This window comes from Caloenas nicobarica, chromosome 4 (assembly GCF_036013445.1).
Source record: "Caloenas nicobarica isolate bCalNic1 chromosome 4, bCalNic1.hap1, whole genome shotgun sequence".
NCBI classification, from domain to species: Eukaryota; Metazoa; Chordata; class Aves; order Columbiformes; family Columbidae; genus Caloenas; species Caloenas nicobarica.
Genome location: NC_088248.1, coordinates 65462186 through 65484293, shown reverse-complemented (window position 1 = coordinate 65484293; position 22108 = coordinate 65462186). Strand labels below are relative to the sequence as shown.

General features: G+C 37.9%; 1 protein-coding gene across 1 annotated transcript in view; it reads left to right on the top strand.

Moving 5' to 3' along the window:
- STX18 (syntaxin 18) overlaps positions 1-22108 on the top strand; it is a 68979-nt gene that overhangs the window by 489 nt on the left and 46382 nt on the right. The window lies entirely within an intron of this gene.

Here is a 22108-nt window from a genome sequence, read left to right as displayed (position 1 = left end):
GCCCGCCTGTCGCCCGCGTTCCCCCCGCCGGGCCGTCCCGTCCCGTCCCGGGGGCTCTGCTGGCGGCGGCCCTTCCCGCCAGGGCCGAGGCTTCTGGTCGTGCAAACCCGAGTTTCCTTCAGTCTGTGCCGCGGTCTTGCGTGTGTTCACACGGGCGTTGCCTCACGCCAGTTGCCACGTCAGAGATCGCTTCCGTGACAAACATGAGCACAAGCGTTTCTAGTGTTGCACCGTATATGCTGCCTTTAGTGGGTTTTTTTTTCGTCGCACAGTATGGCTGTAAAGTTTTAGCTCTATACAAATTACATGTAAAAAAGCGATCAGAACAATTGAAAAGGCAAGCACAGAGGAGTTAAGGAATTACAGAGCTGAAGGCAGGCCAGCATTAATAATAGTCCTCAGTCCACAGTTGTGCTGTAAAAAAAAATTGTTGCAGATTATCTTCCTCCAAACTGAGTAAAAGGCAGGGAAAAAAAGTCTGATACCGAAGCAGGGTTTGAGTAACACATGTTTAATAAGGCACTGGACGATATTTTGAAAAACTAAAAACCTTCTTAGTATGCTCTTTGAGAAGACAGTCTTACAGAACGCGCATGCAAGTTTAGGACTAAACAAAGAATGCACAAGTAACCTCATTCTTTCTTCTTCTGACTTATGAATAACTTAGTTTTCAAGCACAGATACTAGTGTCACATTCAGTGCTCATTGTACTTTTTCCAATTCGGAGAGAAAGTACTTAAAAACTAACGTGGTTTCTAACACTGGATATTTGATGTTCAGTAGCTCAGTGATTGCTTTGACGCTGAAGCAAAGAGTGTCAAGTTGGATACCTGTTAAATGAATATATAATTACTAACCATTACAAAAAGTTGATTTAAGTGACTTGTTAGCTATGAGTTCTATGGTGAGGATCTACCTGCAGTGATCAGACTAGTCCATAAAACGACCTTCAAGATCTTTGTCCATGAGATCTATCTTTTTTTCCTCTACTGCACCTCCTGATTTTAACTAAAGGTGTTCCACTTTTGCAGTGTTAGAGAGAACAGGCTTCTTCAGTCTTACCTCAGAACAGGGCAGCCTTTAAAACGCTATTTGTGTGCTAAATTCCTAGAATTCTAAAAAGGATTTAAATTTTATCACAGGGCATCATGTTGGCATTTATCCGAGTCATAAACATGGCTGCAACTTTTAAATCTGCCATTCAGAACTCCAGCACTTGGGCTGATGCTGAGGGCAGGTTGTTACCCTGCAAGGGTTTAGCATGAGTGTCATGGTTTAACGCGAACTAGCAATATAACCACGACAGCTGCTTGCTCACTCCCCCCATCTGCCACACCGGAATAGGAGAGAGAATCAAAAGGGAAGGGAGAAACTCACGGATTGAGATAAACACAGTTTAATAATATAAGAAAATAACACACATACTACTCATATAACATGGAAATGGAATATAAAAGATACTCAACGCAATTCCTCACGAACTCCATCTGCAATGAGCAGCCAGTCCCTGGGAGCAGCACCTGGTCCTGAACAGCCAATCCTGGAGACAGAAGAGAGAAAAAGTCAGAAAGGCCCAGAGGCCTCTGTAAAATGGCAGGATGGCAAAAGGCCGAACTAAAGAAACTTCCGAACAGAACTCACCTGAACAGGTCTCTGTGCTGGCTCCGAAAGAACCTAGCTGGAAGATCCTGAGTCTACTTAAATATGAAGCATGATGCTAATGGCATGGAATGCTCTTATTGATCTGTCTGGTTGTCAGTCAAGCTCTGCCCCATCTATGCTGCCCTTCCCAGCTGCCTCACACCTGTGGGCAGAGGGCTCAGAATGTCCTTGTCTCTCAGACTACGGCAGTTAAAAACATCAACTCTGTCCTGGAATATGATCTTGTTCTCCAAATAAATTCAAACAGAGACTATGCTAGCTACAAAAGAGAAAATTTTCCTTCATGCAGTTAGAAACCTAACTTGTTTTCAGTCAAAACAGTACAACAAGGTGGTGTTTGGATGCTCTGCCAAAGCGTTTCACAGTTTTTTGCAGTAGCAGAGGAAGCAAGAAGAAATCTGAGGATTTAATGTTCCATTGTAGATACTCTTACAGCCACAGACTTCTGATAATTCCCTCAGAAGCTTTTTACCTTCTGCCCCATTGCCTCCAGTACTGTCTCTGCACTTTGATTCTTCCTTTTCAGTTCCAGTATCTGTTTTCCAAATAATTTATAGCCTAGGACTAGGCTCACACTCACTTCTTCTTCCTTCCTAGTCTTTTCTCTCTCTTCCCTTTGTATTATCAATGCTCCCTTGCTTTTGCTGCCTCCCAGTTTTGGTTTTCTTTTGTAAGTTCTATTCATACTCAGGCCTAGCCTCACCTTCATGTTATTGTCATTGCCCAGCCATGGTCCCGTGCAGCGATGGTGTGTTATAGCTGTGTCCTTTTCCTCCTACCTTAGTCCTTTTTGTCCCCCTGTTCACAGCTGTTATTTCCTGCTGGCCCCATTCTTCTCTCTGAGCTCCTTGTCCTTGCTGAGTTTCCTCAAGGCACCGTCCAGGCAACAGAAAGGACAAATATGTGGATAAAAGTATCTTGTTTGATTACAAGAGCTTCAAGTTAAGTGAACAGCTAGTGCCACAGTGGATGAGCTGAATGGTCTGAAGGGGAGAGTGTGTTTAATTAATGGTACTTGCATAAACAATGACTTTGGAGGAGAAGCCAAAGCTAAAAATGTGTTGCTGAAGCATGATTTCTATCAACATGATGTAGGAATGAGGTGGATTGGCCTTGCTCTGCTGCTGTAACTCAGTTAGGTTTGTGACAGTGAGGCAACAACCTGCCAGACCAGAGTCCACCATTTTAATGTGTGGATAAACCACGGCAACTGCAGCTAGAAGAATAAGCTTTATAGTAAAATAAATCACTACTTTAATTGCTTGTTTCAGCCAAATATGGTTTGGTTATGTATGTGTCAAACCCTCTTTTAAATACTTTGTTGTAGTCTCACAATTAAAAATGTAGCTGCTTCTGCCAAGACTTTGCAACTTACCTTGCAAATATAATCTTTGATGGATGCATTAGTAAATTAACATATGTCTTTTTTAAAAAGCTCCCAAAAAGCAGGTGAATTCTTCCATGTTAATGGACAGGAGTTTTGTTTATTGTTTAATCTGAGGAACATATTAAATGGTTAACTAGTGTCATCTTTAAAAATTTTTATGAAAGACACTGGTCAGAATCCATATAGGATAAGAGTGAAGACCCTGAATAACCTACACTTAGTCACCACTTTCCTTATGCCTTATTTAGTTCCAGGATAGAATATTTTCAGTTGGAAGGGAGGGACCTTCAACGACCATCTGGTCCAACTGTCTGAGCATTTCAGGTCTGAGCAAATGTTAAAGAAGTGTTGTGAAGGGCATTATCCAAATGCCTCTGAAACACTGACAGGCTTGAGGCATCAGCCACCTCTCCAGGAAGCCTGTTCCAGTGTCTGACCAGCCTCTTAGTAAAGAAATGCTTTCTGATGTCCGGTCTGAACCTCTGGTGGTGCAGCTTTGAACCATTTCCATTCAGCACCTCTCTCTCCACATCCCCTCCTCAGGAATCTGTAGAGGGCAATGAGGTCGCCCCTCAGCCTCGTTTTCTCCAAACTAGACAAGCCCAGAGTCCTTAGTTGAAGATCTCCAGTTGTCGTGCAAATGTGAATATGCTGAAGTATTTATGTAGACTCTGCACACAGACCTGCTCCTTTCAGTGTTATATTCTGGGTGAGTTTGCTTCACTTCTGGCAGGTAGAGCTGTGCTGACTCCACTTTGTCTGCAGGAGCAGCAGCCAGCCCTGGTCCAGATGTGCAGCAGCACAGCTGGAGTGCGGGGCAGGGAGGGTCCTCAGCCCAGCCTGGCGTGGCTGCACAGCTGTAGGGACAGGGTTCTCCTTTCTAACCCATCCCAGGGACGTTCTGTGTCGCATTATTAATGTGTTTGAGCACTTGGCTGAACTGTGTTAACTGTTGTAACTGTGGTACATAGTTAATTTCATTCTCCTTTTTCCCCTAAAGGACCATGAGTTTTGCTGTAGGATCTGAGGACTGTCGGAACATGTACTTTTTTTTTGGTCTGTTTCATAGACAGACTCTAAGTGGTGTTTAACAGGGAAGGCTGAAGGTACTTAATATCTGGAGAGGCTGGCAAAATTGTAATAGCTCCTTGTTTTCTGTTGAATTTCATTTTTCTTTCCTAAGAAAGCTATGTGTCTTGCACAGTGGGCTTCTGTATTTATCGTAAGGTGTCACTGCACCTGGGAGATGTAGTTATAAAGTCCTGTTTTACATTTTCAAACATAACAGGATTTTTTAGGTCAACTGAAGTAGGCACAGAGAATGTGCAATATTAGAGCTTTGACTTGTACCAATATTGTGTAGGGAAACTAGTGTAGTGATGGGAGGATACTTTTTGTATGCTCTTGGTATTTTATGTTAGTCACAAAAAATACTTCAGCATGCTGTGTTAATTTGTATTTTTTGAAAACTGACTGGTTTATGCTCAGGTATGCTGTCTGTGGGGAGCTGATGAAGGTTTTTATGTTTGAGACTAAGTGGGTAACACAAGGATGTTCTGAGGTTGTCTAAAACCAGTGTAATGTTAGTTGCAGAGGCTGCTGTTCTTGGGGATATTGTTAAACTGTGACAAAACTGATCCGTTTGCCTATGGATGCCCTTCTAAATCAAAGGCAACTGTTATGGCGATGAACTTTTGAAAGGATTTTCTTTGCCCCAGCATTGATCCATTGTTTATTTGGTTTGGTTATGGGGGTTTTTTGTTTGTTTGTTTTGTTCGTTGTTTGTTTTTGTTTGGGGGGATTTTTTTGTTTGATTTGGTTTGGTTTTTGTTTGTTTGTATGGTTTTTTTGGTCCGTCAGCTGCATTGTACAACCATTGGATTGCCTGATATGTAATGAAAGATAACTAACGCTATGTGAATGGTGAATATTTCTTGTCTCTCCACCTGTTCACCTGTTCACCAGTTACATATTGACTAGGAACAGGTAAGAAATAATTGTTGAGGGATTCCTTACAAGAAAGCTACAATAACAGTGACAGATTTTCCCATTGCTTGCAGTTTATAAGAGACTAAGAATTCATTATGTGTATGTTAGTGCTTTTTGGTGAACTAAAACAAAAGCAGTGTTGGGTTTTTTTTTGTCCTCTTTTACAGTGATGGGCTATTTAAAATTTAATATGCTGGGATATTAAAAGTTTGCATTTTATCATACTTTTACAGACTTATGTAGTTCCTTGGTATGGTATCAGATTTGAAATTAAGCTGAGTTAATGTGCTACGTGATTGGAGAATTTTAAGGATTACAGCAAAAGCATTTAAATTTAAAGAATGGGCTTGAATGAAGTGCTAAGAAACAAACGTAAGCAGTTCAAATATCGCACAGGCCAACTTTATGTGACACTTATTCACAGCTTTAGCATGGTCTTAAGCCTGCAGTTTGGGATGTTTTAAAAGATTGTCAATTTTGGAAGGTGTTTGGCACTTCTGTCTCAGGACAGTCTTAGGAAATCTCACCATTCAAGCCTTTTGTGTTACTTTGGTTCATGGCAAATACGAGCTCTTGGGAATATCATCTGTCAGATAAGCTTTTTTCTTAGTTATTTGAAAATATGGACAGAATGAGAACTTTTTATCTTTGACTGTTCGATATATGTTGGAGAAATGGAATCGGGGCTGATACAGTCTATTAACAGAAATAAAGATAAATTAATGGTCAAGCAGAATTTCGTGGTGGGCTTGATTGCAGCCATGGATGAAATTTTGTGTTTTGCTAGGGGGATTATCTTCTTTAAGGTTTTTGCAGAAAGCTGAAAATAAATGCTGGAGCATGAATTCTTCAAAAGCTATACCAGACATATCTGAAAACATATCCTTGAGAATGGAAAATTTGAAAGGTTAAATGTTTCTAAGTCTTTAAATGCAAAATTTCAGAATTATCAAATGTCTGTTTGAAGCTGTTGAACGCATAAGGTTGCCAGATTCATGAGGCTACAACATCTGTCATTCATATAACTTCTGTGTATGGATTTGGTAGGATGATTAGCTGATTCTTCAAAAAAATTGGTGCGATAGGTCAGTATTCACATGAAGAATATGTTTGGCTGCTCTGTACAAATATATAATGAGGAGGAAAAAATCCCCACATAAAAGTTGCCTCCAAAGCTAGTTCTTGTGAAAGCTAGAGCAAATGACATTGAATATAAATTTTGACATAACCTGTTAGTTACAAGGCCACCTGACTTTCATAGTGTGCTGCTCTGGCTACACATAGATTAGTGGTGGCTTGTTTGGTTTGTGGTGGGTTTTGTTTGGTTGATTGGTTTTGGTTTGGTTTGGGGTTTTTTTGGTTTTCTTTTGTTTGTTTGTTAATTTTTCATACTCCGAGTGAAACAGCCTTTTCATGGATACCTGTGTAAGTCTAACATGTCTCATTGTTTGGATGCAGCCCACGGAGTAATTCGAAATAGCATTGCTATTAGAAGAGTTGGGAAGCTGATGTTTTGTCCTTGGTCCCAAACATGGGATCTTCCTGTGTATCTTTGCACACATTGGTATTTGGAGTGTTCTCATAGGAGAAAAAAGGGGTGGGGTGTTTCTATATGGTGCTTACAATGGCTTAATCTTTGCCACTGTCACTGCATTAATAAAGCCTAAAAAAGCATGGGAATGCCCAAACGAGCAGCTGGTTGCCCAAATTGACCATATAGGACCACCTTGAATAGCCTAAGTGTTGACATAGCACAATTAAAAGTGAGTGTTCTTAAACATACAGACTTTGGGATCCCATTCAGACTGTTCAGGGTTGTTTGAAGAGATACCAAGAATAAAATTCAGCCACTGAAATTGTGTCATGGATCTGGTTACAGTACATAATCAGTAGCCAGTACATGCCACTAATAGTGAAAGACAAATCTGCACCCTCACTGGGTTAGGGGATAAATAGATGTAGATTCCAAACAAAGGTTCCTTGTGCTTAATACCACTTTAGTATCGTAAGAAAAAATATTTGGCTTGCAGACTGGGAGGTCCACAGGCTTTTCCTGCATGCTTTTGGATATATAATAGCTTCCGTGGTAGGCAGGTGCCAATCTGCTGATGCAGGGAGTAACACCATCTCTGTCCTAAAAGTAAAAAGTATATGAAAATAAAAATGCCAAGTATTAAACGTTTTATTGGAATATGACAATTATTATGCTGCTAGTTCTGAGTCAAGTTCAGGTTGGTGTCTGCAGTATGTATCAAATTACATCTAAGCCTTTTAAAAGACTGAGAAATATCAAAAATAATGAAATAACCAGCTTGCTATATTAACTTTTTATAGGGTGGGACATGTATTTGCCAAATCTAGAGTAGAACTGAATGGGTCTTAGTCCTGAAAACTTCCATACCTGAGAGCGGTCCCATTAAAGTCCACGGCAGAGCAGGGACAGCGCATCACAGGCTGCATGGTCATGTAGTGAACTGCTTCTCTGAGGCCGAATGGCTGATACTGACCAGTGCTATGAGGAAAAGGGCCAGATATGCTTAAAATGGTGTGCTTTAATTGTTTTGGTTTTATACTCAAAAAATCTTCTAGCCTGATTTACTAAGGTTAGTTTACGTGATCATGTTGACTCTAATTATTCCATAAGAGTGGCTCCCGTGAGAGAGTATTTGGATGCAAAGGAAATATATACTGCTTATGGTATAGCCAATTATGGGCTTTATTAGAAATTAATGACTGTGCCGAATTTTGGACAGCAAGTGATATTTCAATTCACTTCTTAACTTTTAATGAGAGGTAAATTCTAATAAATTGGACCTGTAGCTGATGTCGTTAGAATTAATTCTGACTTCTCCCTTGCAGACTTATGAACAGTCACTTTTTTCCTCAGAGTTCACTGATCATGCTGCATTTTATACTCATTTACACACACATGGGTTTTCCTCTCCCTTTTTTTAGGCAGGAAAGTATGATTCTGAATTATACTTTTTCAAATGGGGAGTTACTTTCTAATATTTCAGATTTAACTCTTCCCTTTTGCAAATTATGGTTAATGTTAGTTTTTTATTATGAGCATTTATTGGTTTTACCTCTCATTCCATTCATCCTTGTTAGAGAAGAAATTTAGCCTGAGAGATGGAAGGGGAAGAAGCTGATAGTTTTAATTGGTAGAGGAGAAACGCATAAAAAGCTGGTTAAGGAAATAGCAGAGGGAAGGGTTTTTTAATTTTTTTTTTTAAATACTTTTGGAATGAAATGCTGACCTTGTTTGATGCAATAGGATTAAATGCCAAATCACTAATGTTCCCCATGTGATACTTCTGGTTTTAGCAAAACTCAGATCCATAATGGTAGTGAGGGTGTAGGTTGGCCTTGGGAAAGAATTATGAACCCTTCTATTTTGGGAAATGGGTGTGCAGATGTCTGTCACTGTCCCCCCTGCTTTGTTTGTTTGGTTTTGAGTACATTCTGAAGTTCACAGGAATTATTTTTTGATATAACTAAATAGTGGGATCGAAAGTTGACATGGGAGGCAACTTTCCTTAGTTGCATGTTAGTTTTGTTTTGACTAACTGGACCTCATGTGGTGCCGAGGAGTCCAAAAGTATCTCAGGCTGCAGCTGAGGACACTGTCTTCGCCTTCACCTCACCTCACCTCCTCCTGTGTTGGTTGTGGGAGGTTCTTTCCTGACTTATTGTTGTTGGAGGAATTGTGATATCATGTGGCTGGTCACTACAAATCGTTTCCTGACTGCGGTTGTCCATTTAACTGATACCTCCTCTGAGTTCTTGATTTGTCATCTTGCCACAAATAAGGGTGAAATTTATGGAAGTTTGTAGTGCCTGCGGAAGTAGGCTGAGATTTATCATACGTAGCCTCCTTCTTTTCTCAAACATGGGTAACATTAGCAAGACATCTGAAGGAGAAGGGCAGGCCAGGGGCAGGGTGGTGGGTCCTGGGGCATCTGAAAGGCTGGAGAGACACAATGGAAGAGAAAGGCAACAGAAAGCAATCAGGCTTAGCTGAAAGAAAATAGGATGATGTAGGCTGGAGAACAAACAGTCTAACATGAGGTGGAAATACGGCTACAAAAGAAAAGAATGAATACCAGGAAATGATGTGGAGTTTATGATCGAATACATCTAGATTGGAATGAAGGGAAGGGAAATGGCAGAAAGAAGAGCAAGAATGAAACTTAATACTTACAGGTTAGTGAATTTAACTGATGCAGTTATGTTTTTTACTGTTTCTCAGAGTTCTTTATCAAAGATTTTGGAGCAAGAACAGCTCATTATCTTGAGTATTTTTATACACGGTCATAACTAGAAGCTTTGGGCTCTCTATTTTTATTTTTTAGCTATAATATCTTGTTTAGGATAGAAATGAACTTATAAATGAGCAGGCCCAAAAGAATATTGGTGGGATTCATTAGAAATTTAACTGTTGGGATTTATTTTTCCAGGTATTAGCAGTGAGGCTAAAATAAAGCTAATTGCTCTGGAAGTTAGTAACTTTAAGATTCTGATTCCCTTCATCCTATTTTCAAAAATGGGATGAATTTTGTGGATAGTAGCCCACAGAAGAACTTACCCATGACTCTTCATGGCATCCTGCTGTTCTCATTTTCAGTCTGCAGAAATGCTTGTTAAGTTAGGTAGAGAGGGGTGTTCCTTGTATCTTGGACATTTGAAAAGTACTGCTTTTGTTAGAGTCTGTTGAATCTAGACTTGTACTAAGGAGTTTTCTTCTCTGTGACAATTAGCGAACAGAATATCTGAGTCATCAGGATGCTAATTGCTTTGAACTCTGAAGTGTATTGAAATATTAACAAAATGGGGAGGTACTGTGATTTAGGATGCTAACTATGCTTCACGTGTGATAAGCAAATAAAAAGTCTAAACTCTCGTAATCTCAGGGAACAGCTATTTCAAAAGAAAGATTTTGCAACTTCTCACAAAAATCAGTAACAAATTATTTTTTCCAACGAATAGTAGTGACGCTTGTGTTTTGCTAGTTTAGGCTGGTTTTGGTCGTCAAACTAGTTATTGCTGTAATGCTGAGCTGATTCCTTGTGATTTTTGGTAATGAGTGTGTTACATTTTTGTGTATTCTACCATAGACAAAAGGATATAAATTTTCAGTGAAAGATTATGTAATTATATGCTCTGTCTTTGAAACTTCAGACCACTATGCTTGAAAATATTTTTCAGACTGACAAATATTAAAATCTGGTATGATAGCTTCAGCAGTGAAAGCAATTACAGGGTGAAAATTGGAGGTATGAATAATTTCCAGCAATTTTGGGAAAAATGTTCTTTAATGTTGAAAATATTACAGTGTGATATAATTGCATTGAATTTTAAATGATGGAAACTGCATTGAAAATGTAAGTTTCCTGACTTCAGGGTGGTGTGTTAAAGCTTTCTGTCTGCCAAAAAATGACATTTTATAGTGATCAGGTACCAGCCTCGAGGTATTTGTTGTCCCTTTTTACCCTTTCATTCTGATTCTGCCTTCCCTCTTAGAGGGGAGGATGGGAGCAGTAGAAAAGCAGATGTACTGCATCTGCTCAAATTTAAATCTATTTCCATAGGTATTGTGCAGTGTGAGGAAAAACAAACAAACAAGACAAAAGCCAGATACAGTTAAATATAATCCAGCTTCCTTTCAATGTTGCTTTTCCACTATTAATACATTGCTTGATGTTTCCCACTGGGTATTTCCTTTTCTGTTTGGCTTTTAAATGGTTTTGAATGTGGATGGAATGGAATATCAGGATTCTAAAATGAGCATTTTATTTCTGTAGTACAAGATGCAACTGACTGGCGTTTCCCACCTCTCCCCATCTCAGCTGAACAGCAAGTGTGAAATGGGTTTGGAGTGAGTGTCAGCAGGGGTTCTGTGGGCACATCCAGCAGCTGTTAAATGTTATGGTTGCGGTTGAGAAGGAGTCTTGGTGACTCATTAAAAAATGAAGTTCCAGTAAGTGTACTAGAATATGGAGTAATATCCTGATATTCTAATTACAATTCTAATGTGGTTGTTCATGGATTTTGGTTTTGTTTGTTTTTAATGAAGAAGAAGCTAAGTCCTCACATGTTCAGTACAGGTGAGATGTAGTGATATTTTTCTTTAGAAGACCAGAAATAATCCTGCTGCAGGACTCTGGGGGTTTCTGGGACAAAACGCACACCCAAGGCCTGGCAGGTTGGTGAGAAAGGAGCAGGGGGCTGTGGGGGGACTCCTGGCTCTGGGGGGCTCTGTCCTCAGACATCCCACAGAGGAGGGGACAGTTGATAAAAGGGGCAGGAAGACCAGGGAGTTTGTAAGCAATGTGTTGAAACCAAGGTGTTCTACAGAGCATCGGTATTTTGAGGAGGAAAAGCATACTTTTGGAATTCTGAATGGTTCTAGCAGTGTTGTACCATCTGCTGGTTTTCAAATTGACCTGTGTAAAATACAGATGTAATTGCATTATGTGATTTTTTTTTTTTTTTTTTCCCTTGCCCATTTTCAGGCGGTATGGATGTTCTTGCAAAGCAGAAAAAAAATGCGTTCCCAGGCTTTTTGAGATTTCTCTTTCTTGAAGAAATTCCAGCTTCCCTTTGAGAGCTTTTGGCCAAGCTAATCGCCTCATTTTCAAACATTAGAAGGTTTGGTTTTTTTTCCTTGCTTTTACTCTTGTTCTTTCCTGGAAAAGAAGCAAAACGTTGTATGAACTGCAGAGGAAAATACTCTGTAGTCTCATGATACTTTATGTATAACATAAGGCATGTTATACATTATATCTGTCTTTTTTACAACTAGTCATTTTCGCTAAAAATAAATGGTGATAGCAAACTGACATGTGAAAGACAAACGTAATGGTGATGAAAACCATTTACTGATTAGTAGGGAAGCAAATATTTATTGAAAATAAAAACCATGTCTAAAGGCTCTAATGCAGACTTTTGGAAACACTACCATGTTGTGGTATTTGCAATACCGTATGTCCTGTACAGTAGATATTGCTTAAAATTGCTTGGGAACTGGAGCTTGCTTGCAATTGTGAGCTTGGAATGTCCTGCAGATAATTAAGTTGTGGTCAGGCTTTAGAAAAATAAAAGGTTCTCGAACTATGATTTTATAAACATGCTACAATAACATTTCTTTATATTTAACAGTTTCTTATAGAAAGCTGATACTCTCACAAGGCATTGGCTAAAGGTAAAACATCAAGAAAGAAAAAATATTAAATTAAAACTTCACTTAGGATGTTGACCGTTGGCTTGTAATATTAAACAGATGTGCATGTTCTTGGGATGTTCTTTCACAACCTTGTTTTATACCCGTTTTCAAGTGACAGCTACAAATTTTTGATTAATTTAAAATTCTCCTTTCTTCAGTTGTCTTTGTTATATATTATTTATTTAGGACCGATTCAGGTGGGCAGTGTGATGTATAATGTGATTTCTGCTGTGATATTCAAGGGAAAGGGTTCCTTTATGTAGGCTTAAATTGAGGCATGGGTCACTCAACAATGTAGAAAAATTATGACATGTATGCAAAGATTCTTGGGCATGATATTACCTTTGCATGTGTAAGCAGGGCATTTATCGATTCCGGTTGTGGATATGGCAGGGCATAATTTGGTCTCTTTGGCTCCTAGTCCATATGGCACATGGAGTCAATACCCAAATAAAGAAATGTAAGTTTTTAAAAGACGTTAGTGAAACATGGAGGGAAATATCAATTAAAGGAAAAGAGTATAGCACTAAAATGACAAAATGTTGTGTCCAGTGCTGATGTCAACCTTTTTCAGAAATGTGGTGGTGGTGATAGGAGGTTGTTTTGTTTTGGTTTTTACAGAAGGGAGGTACAAAAACGATCTGAAGTCTGAAAAATCTACTTTGTGATGAGAAATTTGCTCATCTTATTTTGTTAGGGGACATGATCACAAGAAGAGAAGTGAAAAGGCAAAAATAAGATATAGCACTGAGAAAAGTGTACGTTATTTGTGGTGCAGTTCAGTTAACCCTTGATTTGGTAGATTCTGCATCCCTTGAAATCTCGAAGTCAAGTGCACGTATTGCAAAATGCATATGATACTCACCAAGTAACACAGGAGTTAATGCTTGGAGATGGCTTAGGAATTCCTTTTTACATGAGGGACACTGGTTCATACCAAAGCAAAGAACTGGATACTGGTTTCCCAAATCCCAGACTACTGCTCCAGTGACCTGTGATTCTGATCAGTCTGACCTTAAACTGTGTGAATGTATGAATGTTCTGTCTTCATTTTTAATAACAAATAAACTTACAGGAAACATCGTGTTAAAGTATTTCTAGAGATAAAATAACTATATTAGAGTTAACAGGGTGCTTAATCTAGTTACCAGCTACAGAAGTAACTGCAAATAAGTAACCTCTTTTTTTTCTGATTTTTTTTTTTTTTCTGTAGGTAGAAAGTGAAATGATTTTTTAAAATTTAAATAATAAAGGGGCATTAACCAGTGTGAGATATTAATGGATTAAATAATAGTACATTTCTGTAGTTTTCATACCAAATCAGTTTCATGTGTATGAATTGGATATCGTCTTTCTTTTCTAAAGAATTATGTAAAGACAGAATGATAAGCTATAATGCGAGCGAGACTACGTTACTGTAAGAATATACTTTATTTCTCTTAATGATTTTGTTTCTAGTTCCTAAGATTTTTAGTTCATTGTGGAATCCATTGAAGTATAGATGGCCAATACTTATGAGAGCTCAGATACTGTTTCGTATGTTCCGTATGTTTTTGAATATGGTGTAATGGAGTGTACAGCACATACAGGAAAATACATCTAAGAGGTAATCAAAAGGTGAAGGAGAAGAAAAAATGAAAAAATATGAGTTAATTAGTTGGTCTAAAATGTGACCTAGTATAACTTCTTATATTTATTTTCTTCTGTGTTGTGGCATAGAGAATACATGGTGCTGTGGTCTGGCTATTTATTTACCATGGCTTCAGAATTTATTGTCTAAAAAATTACAGCAGTTTCAGGAGTGGTTTGTGGGTTCATACAATACACTTGAAATACTCATTATAATTTTATTTTGTAGGGAATAAGGCATGTACATTTTTTGTAGGAATTTTTTTGTTGTTGTTTACAATGAGTGAAAAGAAGTTTGAGGCTTATGTTATTGAAATAGCATATGTACCCTATGTAAATTCCAGTATGAATATTATTCCAGTTTTAAACAAATACATTGAAAAGCATCCATTAGAAACAGGGGAAGGAGGATAATGCAAATATTACATGGATTTTATCTTTTGAGCCAATTTGCGTGCTTGTTTTTGACACTAATAAGAATCAGAAGTTTACTTCAAAGACCTTTTTTTTTTGTTTGTTTATATGTGGTTTTCACTAATGCCTTGATGTTTAAAAAAGAGCTACTATTACAAAAACCCATCGTTTGTTTGCAGGCATTTTATGGATAGAACTGTTTTGAATAAACTGATTTGTATCAATCAGTTTTTAAAATATAGTGGAAGAAGTTTCTTCTTTCAGTGAGACATGTAAGATGTGGGAATTCTGCGCAGCCTGATGATGATGGGCACAATCTTCTGTTTGAGCAGACACACAAATAACTTTGTTATTATCATGCATCTTTCTGCTGGGGCTTTGTAGCGATTGGTTCTGACTTCAGGTTTTGTCCCTTATGTGGAGGACTTTGAAATAATATGAAGAAAATGTTAATCATGGAAATTACATGAGAGAACTTGCTACGCTATTAAGCCTCTTTTGTTAGCACACCTGGAGACAGAAGTAGGTTATATTAACATATTTCCTATTCTTATTACTCGTGCTTAAATACTAAATCTCTGGCAGAACAGCTCTGTAGGTGTCTGATCCTGCAAAGATAACTGTTTGACTGAGGCTGTTGCCGATGAGATATTGTTGTTGATTAAACACAAATGTATGTTGTAGCAAAAAATACCTTCTTGGAATTTGATAAGCCAGAAGGTTGTTGTAATGCAAATAAACTGAAACTCTTGAATAGTAAGTTGTTTGGAATTAAGTTTCCTACCTCTTTTAAAATGAATTGAACTGTTATATTGCCTTGCATGGTGTGTTTTCTGCTTTAAATTGCTATTAGGGTAGCTCTGAGAGTCAACTGACAGCAGAGCTAGTGGAGCTCCTTTGTGGAGCATTCGAACTTGTAACTAAGCAAGACGTTTAAAGATGAAAGATTAAAATATGGCTGTACTGAAACAGGCTACAGAGTTATGGTTGATTTATGATTTATTTTATGATTGAAGAAAAGATTTTGCAAAAAATTCTTAGCAGAGTGGAAGTTTAATGCTCATTGTTACACATTTTATCTTGTGAGTGAGAGTGAGGATGAAAGCTTAAATAGGAGAGTGCTAAAAACAAAGTCTTCTTGAGTGCTTTTGGGGATTTTTTTATAAAGGTATGTTCTTCACCTTTTTGGTTTGTAAGAAGTGAACTGAATTAGTTTGGACTATTCATACATTGTTGAATTGGGTCCTAAGAGAGCATTCTCAGAAACTCCTGGCAAATGGGAAGAAATTACAAGTAAGGACATTTCTAACTTGTGGTATTTATTCGTATTTCCAAAGATATTCTGTATGCTAAACCAAAAAAAAATCTACAAATATCTATGCATAACTATTGTTGGGTAAAAATTGCAATTTTTCAAAAGAGTGTAGTTTTGAAACCATGTAAGAGTTGTAGCAATTAACCTACATGCACATTTATAATTCTAGAAAATGGACAGTGTATTACATTCAAAGACTTGATCTGATAGACTCAAATTGCTTAAAACATCAGTTATTGAAGATGTCCCCCTGGGACTTTGAGAAACCATTTAACAGATGAAAGTACATTTTGAAAAGTTTGACCTTACAGGCAATCATAAAATGAATCAAAACAGCTCTTTCCTCCCTGAAATGTACAGAGCCCATCTGTATCTAATCCAGTAATTATAGACTGAGTTCAATTACCTTTTCAAACTTGGAGCAGACTGGAGACTAGGCAGTGAACAAACACAGGGTTTTGTCTAGACCTCAATTGACCACAGTCTAAAACTTGAATTTATATCTAATTTTATTTTTAGCTTCATTTGATAGTTTTTAAAGGATTTACTTTTGCTACCTAGTTGCTAGATCACGAAGGTTTTATTTTTTGACCTAGTGTTTATGACTACATTTTTATCCCAGTGAAGTTAATAAAATGACATCAAGTCCTAAGAGTTTACTGGACAAGTAATTTTAAATGTAATGGAAGTAGGTTAACCAGCTTTGAGTCTTTAATATTGCTGCAGTGAAAATACGAAAGAACATGAACAAAATGATGTAATTTATTCTCTATGTTCATATCTGCGTATTTGGTGTTCAGATTTGCTCTTTTAGAAAGAGGAACCCCAAACCAACCTGACTACAATATTGCCAGGAGTTGACACAGACTAGGAACTACACTGAAAATAGATTTTCTACTATTGTATTAATTTATTTCAGTTAGAGCAAACAGACTATCCATTCAGCCGTACAAACGGTGTTAAAGAATACTTACACAGCTACAGGTAGTAGCAGCTAGTACAGGTTATCCCTTTGACTGCCGAGTTGAAGCCCAGGCATCTTTTGATATTATCCCACAAATGAAACAGACCACATAATATACATCTTGTTGAGAAGTATCCTGTGCTGCATTCACCTTCTGACAAAATAACATTGCCAACATTTTCTCATTCCTTATATGATGGTTCATGTGCAACCTTCACTTGAAAAGTGTTCTTTGCGATAAGGATGTGTGTGGTTTGCAGAAACCAACTGCGGGGTGCGAGACTTATGTTGTTACAATAGTGTGTTTCCTGTCTCTTGAGTAGCAGTGGAGGAGCAATGGTTAAGGACAGAATAAACACTGTATTTTGGACTTCTAATTGTGCCATCTGCTGTTGATGGAGTGGCGTCTCTTGGCAAGTGAAGGCTGTGGTAGTTGGCGCATTTAGTTTAAAGTACTGATTCTTTATAGTAATCAGTATTTTGTAGCAGTTGCTGTAATTAGTTAAGAATGCAGTTCATTATGACTTCCAAGTCAACACGTATTTAGTGAGTAAGTCATACTGTTCCAATGAGTAGTAAATTTGATGTGACAAGCAGGAATCTTTTGATGTATAATTGGTTTTCCTTGTAACACTTGAGGAAAAAAATGATCTAATGGAATGTTGCATAACTCTAAAGCTGAGAGGCCCAAGAGATTGCTTTATTCTGAATGTATTTTGTCTATATTTTATAAGCATGGGAGAAGTCCTCAAATACTTGTCTTCTGATTTGTTTTGTAGTGTATAGTAGTTTTCTGGATGAGTGGTAGTATTCCGAAAAGGTAATATGGAAATGTACCAAATTATTTTCGTAATTGTAATTTTAAAGCAAAAGTAATAGTATATGATGAGGAAATGTGGTAGGTTTTGGTATATAACATCAGTGTGGTGTGGTTTTTTTTTTTTCCTTTCAAAAAAGGACTGTCATGCACTCAGAAGTCAGGAAATCCAGTCTTCAATTTCAGTCCCTCATCAAAATCCTATTTACAAAAACACTGAGAACTTGTTGTTTCCTCCCTGCCTTAACTCCACATCAGGAGCTAAGATGACCTTTCAGCTCTTGCTAATGGTAAATGTCATAATCCGTTGTACAATCGTATTTGTGTCAGTAGGTTTATCACAGAAGATAGGACCATATGCTGTCTACAACCAGTGAGCTCTTCCAGTAAGCCCCCTAGCACTCTTTTTTTTCTCCTCTTTAACATAATGGCCGTCAGAAATAACCAATTCACCTGGAAATTGTGGTAAAATTTATGCTGCCATTCAACATAGCACCAGGCTTTGTAATTGAAAGTAAGGATGGTTGATATAAGTTTCTGAATTTTTAATGGATGTAATGAAATTGTGTTACAGCATCATAGGAGTTAGGAAAAGGCTACTACATCCAGGATGCTGAATCTGTTACTTGTGCTCCATTTCATTTTATAGGGCTTCAGTGCTCCACAGCACTTCAGAAACGGAAGTGTTTTAGAACAACAGCTAAAATAAATATGTTCTGAGAGTAAACTGAGGCGATGCCTTTAGTCTGTAGGTTACCCAAAATGAGAAGTCTAGATTTTTCACTGTGCTTAGTCTGCTCTAAATAGTTTTAATTCCAAGGTGTAGTGACACTCCTCCTCTTATGCAAAATGCTAAGGCTACTAGCAGTAATCGTTAAGAGAGCAGTGCCTGCTACAATAGGCAACAACTGTGTTACAGTAAAAATAGAATAATGACTGTTTCGGATCTCAAGATTTTTCATGACCTTATCAACTCTGTTTGTTCCAAGTGAGGGTTGGTTGATACAGTTCCACCTTGTTTGTTTTGTGACTACAAGAAACTACCAAATTTCAGTGGGTCACATTCAACTAACACTGCCACGTGCATTGCATGCACTTTATATTTGTAATGTAAGAGAAAAGCAGTACTATTTTTTTAAAAAAAAACAAATTTTTTTTCAGTTTAATGGAAAGGGAATTTTTTAAAGTGAAGGTATTTGTCCTTTGTGCTTCAGTATTTTCGTTTTGACTGTTTTCAAACCAGATTACTTAAGTGAGCTCTTACAATTGCACGGGCGTCCTCTGCCCCAGAGCGCACACTCTGAAGCAGGCAGAGAGCACAGCAGCTTTTAACTGCCTCTGTTCAAGTGAGTGCATTTAATTTCCTTGTAGAATCATTTTTAAATATAAAGGAATTATTAACTGTATTGCAGTCCCTGAACTTGACCTGGGCAAAAAATAGCGGGTCTTCAGGAGTTACCCCGTTTTCTCCTGTTTCACTCATTTCAAAGGAGTAGCTTTCCTTTGCCCTCATTTGTAACTTCCAACTTTTACTTTTTTGATGATGTGTGCTTGTGCTTCTGGCTCTGTGTGGTGTGTTTTGTCATAGCTTTCTGTTGAAATCTCTCTCACACAATTTTAGTGTCACTGGTTTCTTATTGTTGATATTTCCTATTTGCTTGCACTCCAATTGATTTGTTTGTTACTGTATTTGTTTCCTGATTTTTCTACTAGCACATATTACAGAATTAATAGTTGCTTGTTTATTTAAATTGTAAGAATACTTTAACTGCAGGAAGGATAAATTGGTAGTCCAAAAATATATGGTTAATTGTTTTACTTTCTTTCTCCAGCAGAAGGCAGGCCTATTCTTTTTGTTCCTTTCTAATTTGTCTTGTAAGTCAAAGAAAAGGAAAAGAGCAGTCTGTGTGAAGCTTTAATCTACATAATTTATTTTTCCTTTTGTCTTTTTTCCCTTCTCTTGTCTAGCTCTTGCTTTTTGGACTTCTTCATTTTCTTGACTCCATATCATTCATTAGTATTAATAGTGGCTAGTAATTAACCAATAAAAAAGATGAACGTAGTCATTAAAGCTATGCTTTTTATTTTCTAATGTTCAAATTCCTCAAATCAGTTTAAACAAAAGAAAAAATATGTTGAGTTACTTAAACTTCAGAAAGAATCACAGTTCAGCCAGTTTGATACAGTGCAGCTAGATATAACTAAACAAATTTACATCAGTAAAATTTTCTATTTAGATGAGGGGGGGTTTGTTTCCCTTCTCAGTTTTTCTATCATTAGTCGTTCTTATTTGTCTTTTCCATGTTTATTGATGCTGTAGTGATGTCAGGCAGACACTTCAGCTGCTTATTGCTGAAACAGTATTTGAATCATTATGAAGGGGACTGCAGAACATTCAGAACAAAAAAATAAAAAATACCTTCAAACCAGTTTAGATATCATGCCTTTCAGTATCTGCGCTGCTGCCATGCAGTAATGCAGCTATTTCGTGCATTCAACAATATGCTTTTTCATTGGTATATTATAGCTGCAGGCACTTGAAATTGTTGTGTGTTTCTGTGGGGAAAAATGATAGTTTTGGGATGCTCTGGTTCTGATGCTGATGTGCTGAGGAGTAAAAACATACTATTAAGAACATAAGGTCACATTAGTCCTCTCTTTGCTAGCTTATATATAGCACAGAGTGTTGTGTTTAGGCTATTTCAAACACTTTCAAGGAGAATATGTTACATCTTAATATATTTAATTATTGGTTTGAGGGGTTTGTTTCTTCCCCCTATTAAGTGTTTTTTTGTTTTACTACCCTAAATATGGACCCCATTCTTCCCAAGTACATGCCAGCTCTTGTGTTTCTGGCATCTGTCTCACATTTGCACTGAAAATATAGTTATTGCATTAGCCAGGATGTATCTTATGATGTTTTGGGTTTTTTCATTCTTTACCAGACCATGGTGTTCTGCAGGCATTTTTATTCTCTCTTCCATCTTCAGTCCTTCCCTTCCTTCACTTTTCATTGTTGCTCTTATTTTTTCACCTCTGTGCCACAGTGAGCTTTACCAACTCCTATCTACTAATACAGTCAGATACCTGCTTGATATTTACCACGTAATCTTGACCAGTCTCCTGATGATAAATTCTCTTCCCATTATTAAGCTTTCATGGTTTAATTCCCCTTCATAGCCTTAAAATTTTAATCTTAAAGTTGCTAGTGAGATAGCTCCCCAGTGGGGAGGAACGTCATGTTTGCCTTTCTCTCTTCCTAAGTACGTCGTGCTTGTGCATGGGCAGAATACTGAAATACTGATTAAATCTATTTCAGTAATACTGACTCATCTGCAGTGCAGAGCTGAACTGTGGAGCAGTGGCATGGCATCGGTAAATCAGGTGTTTGTAACCCAGTTCAAAACTGGAAAACGTAGTATCACCTCTGTCCTTGACACAAGAGACTGTTCACGGAATTCGTACAACACCTGTAAAACACTGGTGTGGCAAATTGCAGTAGCATTTTACTCTAACCTTGAGTGAAAATTGGTATGCAATCCAGTATCCATCTTACAATAGGTACTTCTATTTTTAGCTATTTGTATCTGCTGAAACACAAATATTTTTCTATCCAGTTGTTTTTGTTATTCTCCTCACCGTCCCCTTCTGCAATGCGGTAGCATTTAGCTACTGCAGCCAAATGTCAGCAATCTGGTTCTTATGGCAAAAGGCACAGGGGTAACATTGATTTCTTCACTGCGTAAAGATTGGTGAGACACAGTGGAACTGCTTGATGGACACTGAATCTGAACACAGAGCTTCTTAGTAACTTTTATGGCTTCATCTATAAGCATGATCCCTTTCCTCTAACTGGAAGTTAACATGTTCTTATCTTGGTGTACTTAGGTGTTGGATAACAGAAGTATGCAAAGTGCTCGTGAACATAGATCTGTCAGTAAATATGAGATGTGTCAGTGTGTGTTTCACCATCTTGCTTCCCAAGATTGTCTCACAGCTGCCTGGGCGCTCAGTCATGCTTACAGTCACTTAGTGATTTCAGAATGGAGACTTTTGCTTTCCTGAGCAACCATGAGGATAAGTCTGTAGTTTACACCCCTTTCTTCTTGGAGGCCCTTTGGAGTTGAACTTCAGACCCAGTGTGGCAGTACACGGTGATGGTGTGTCTCAGCACAGACACTTTCCTTTTGTTTCAGCCAACCCTCTTCTTTCCTCACCTTGTGTGTCTGTGCTAAGTTTTTGCCTTAGTTTTTTTGACTTGTTTCTGTGTTCTCTCCCTATTTGCACATTGTCTTTTTTCTTTTCTGTCAATGCATACCATCAAAAAGCTACCTACTACGTTATTTGTGGGTTCCTGAGAGTTTGAGGCTTTGTAGAGATAGACCTAATGCTTTCTGAATTGAGTAACACATTGCAGGGAGAGGTTGCCTGTTACAGTAACAGATGAGTTAGCTGGGAGTCAGGAATGGACTGCTGTATTTTCAGGTGTCTTGTATGGCTTTGCAAAGTTCACTTCATTGAGTCTGTTCTTTCTGCTTTGTATTACAATCCAAGCATTTTTATGTCCGTGTGAGCCTTGAGTTTGACTGAGTCTCCTAGATCATTCTCCAGTACAGACTGGGGTAAGATAAGGAGACCAGAACCATGTTATCATTAGTTAGGATGATGCATATTCATGTGTCTTATTATGTTGCTTAGCTCACCCC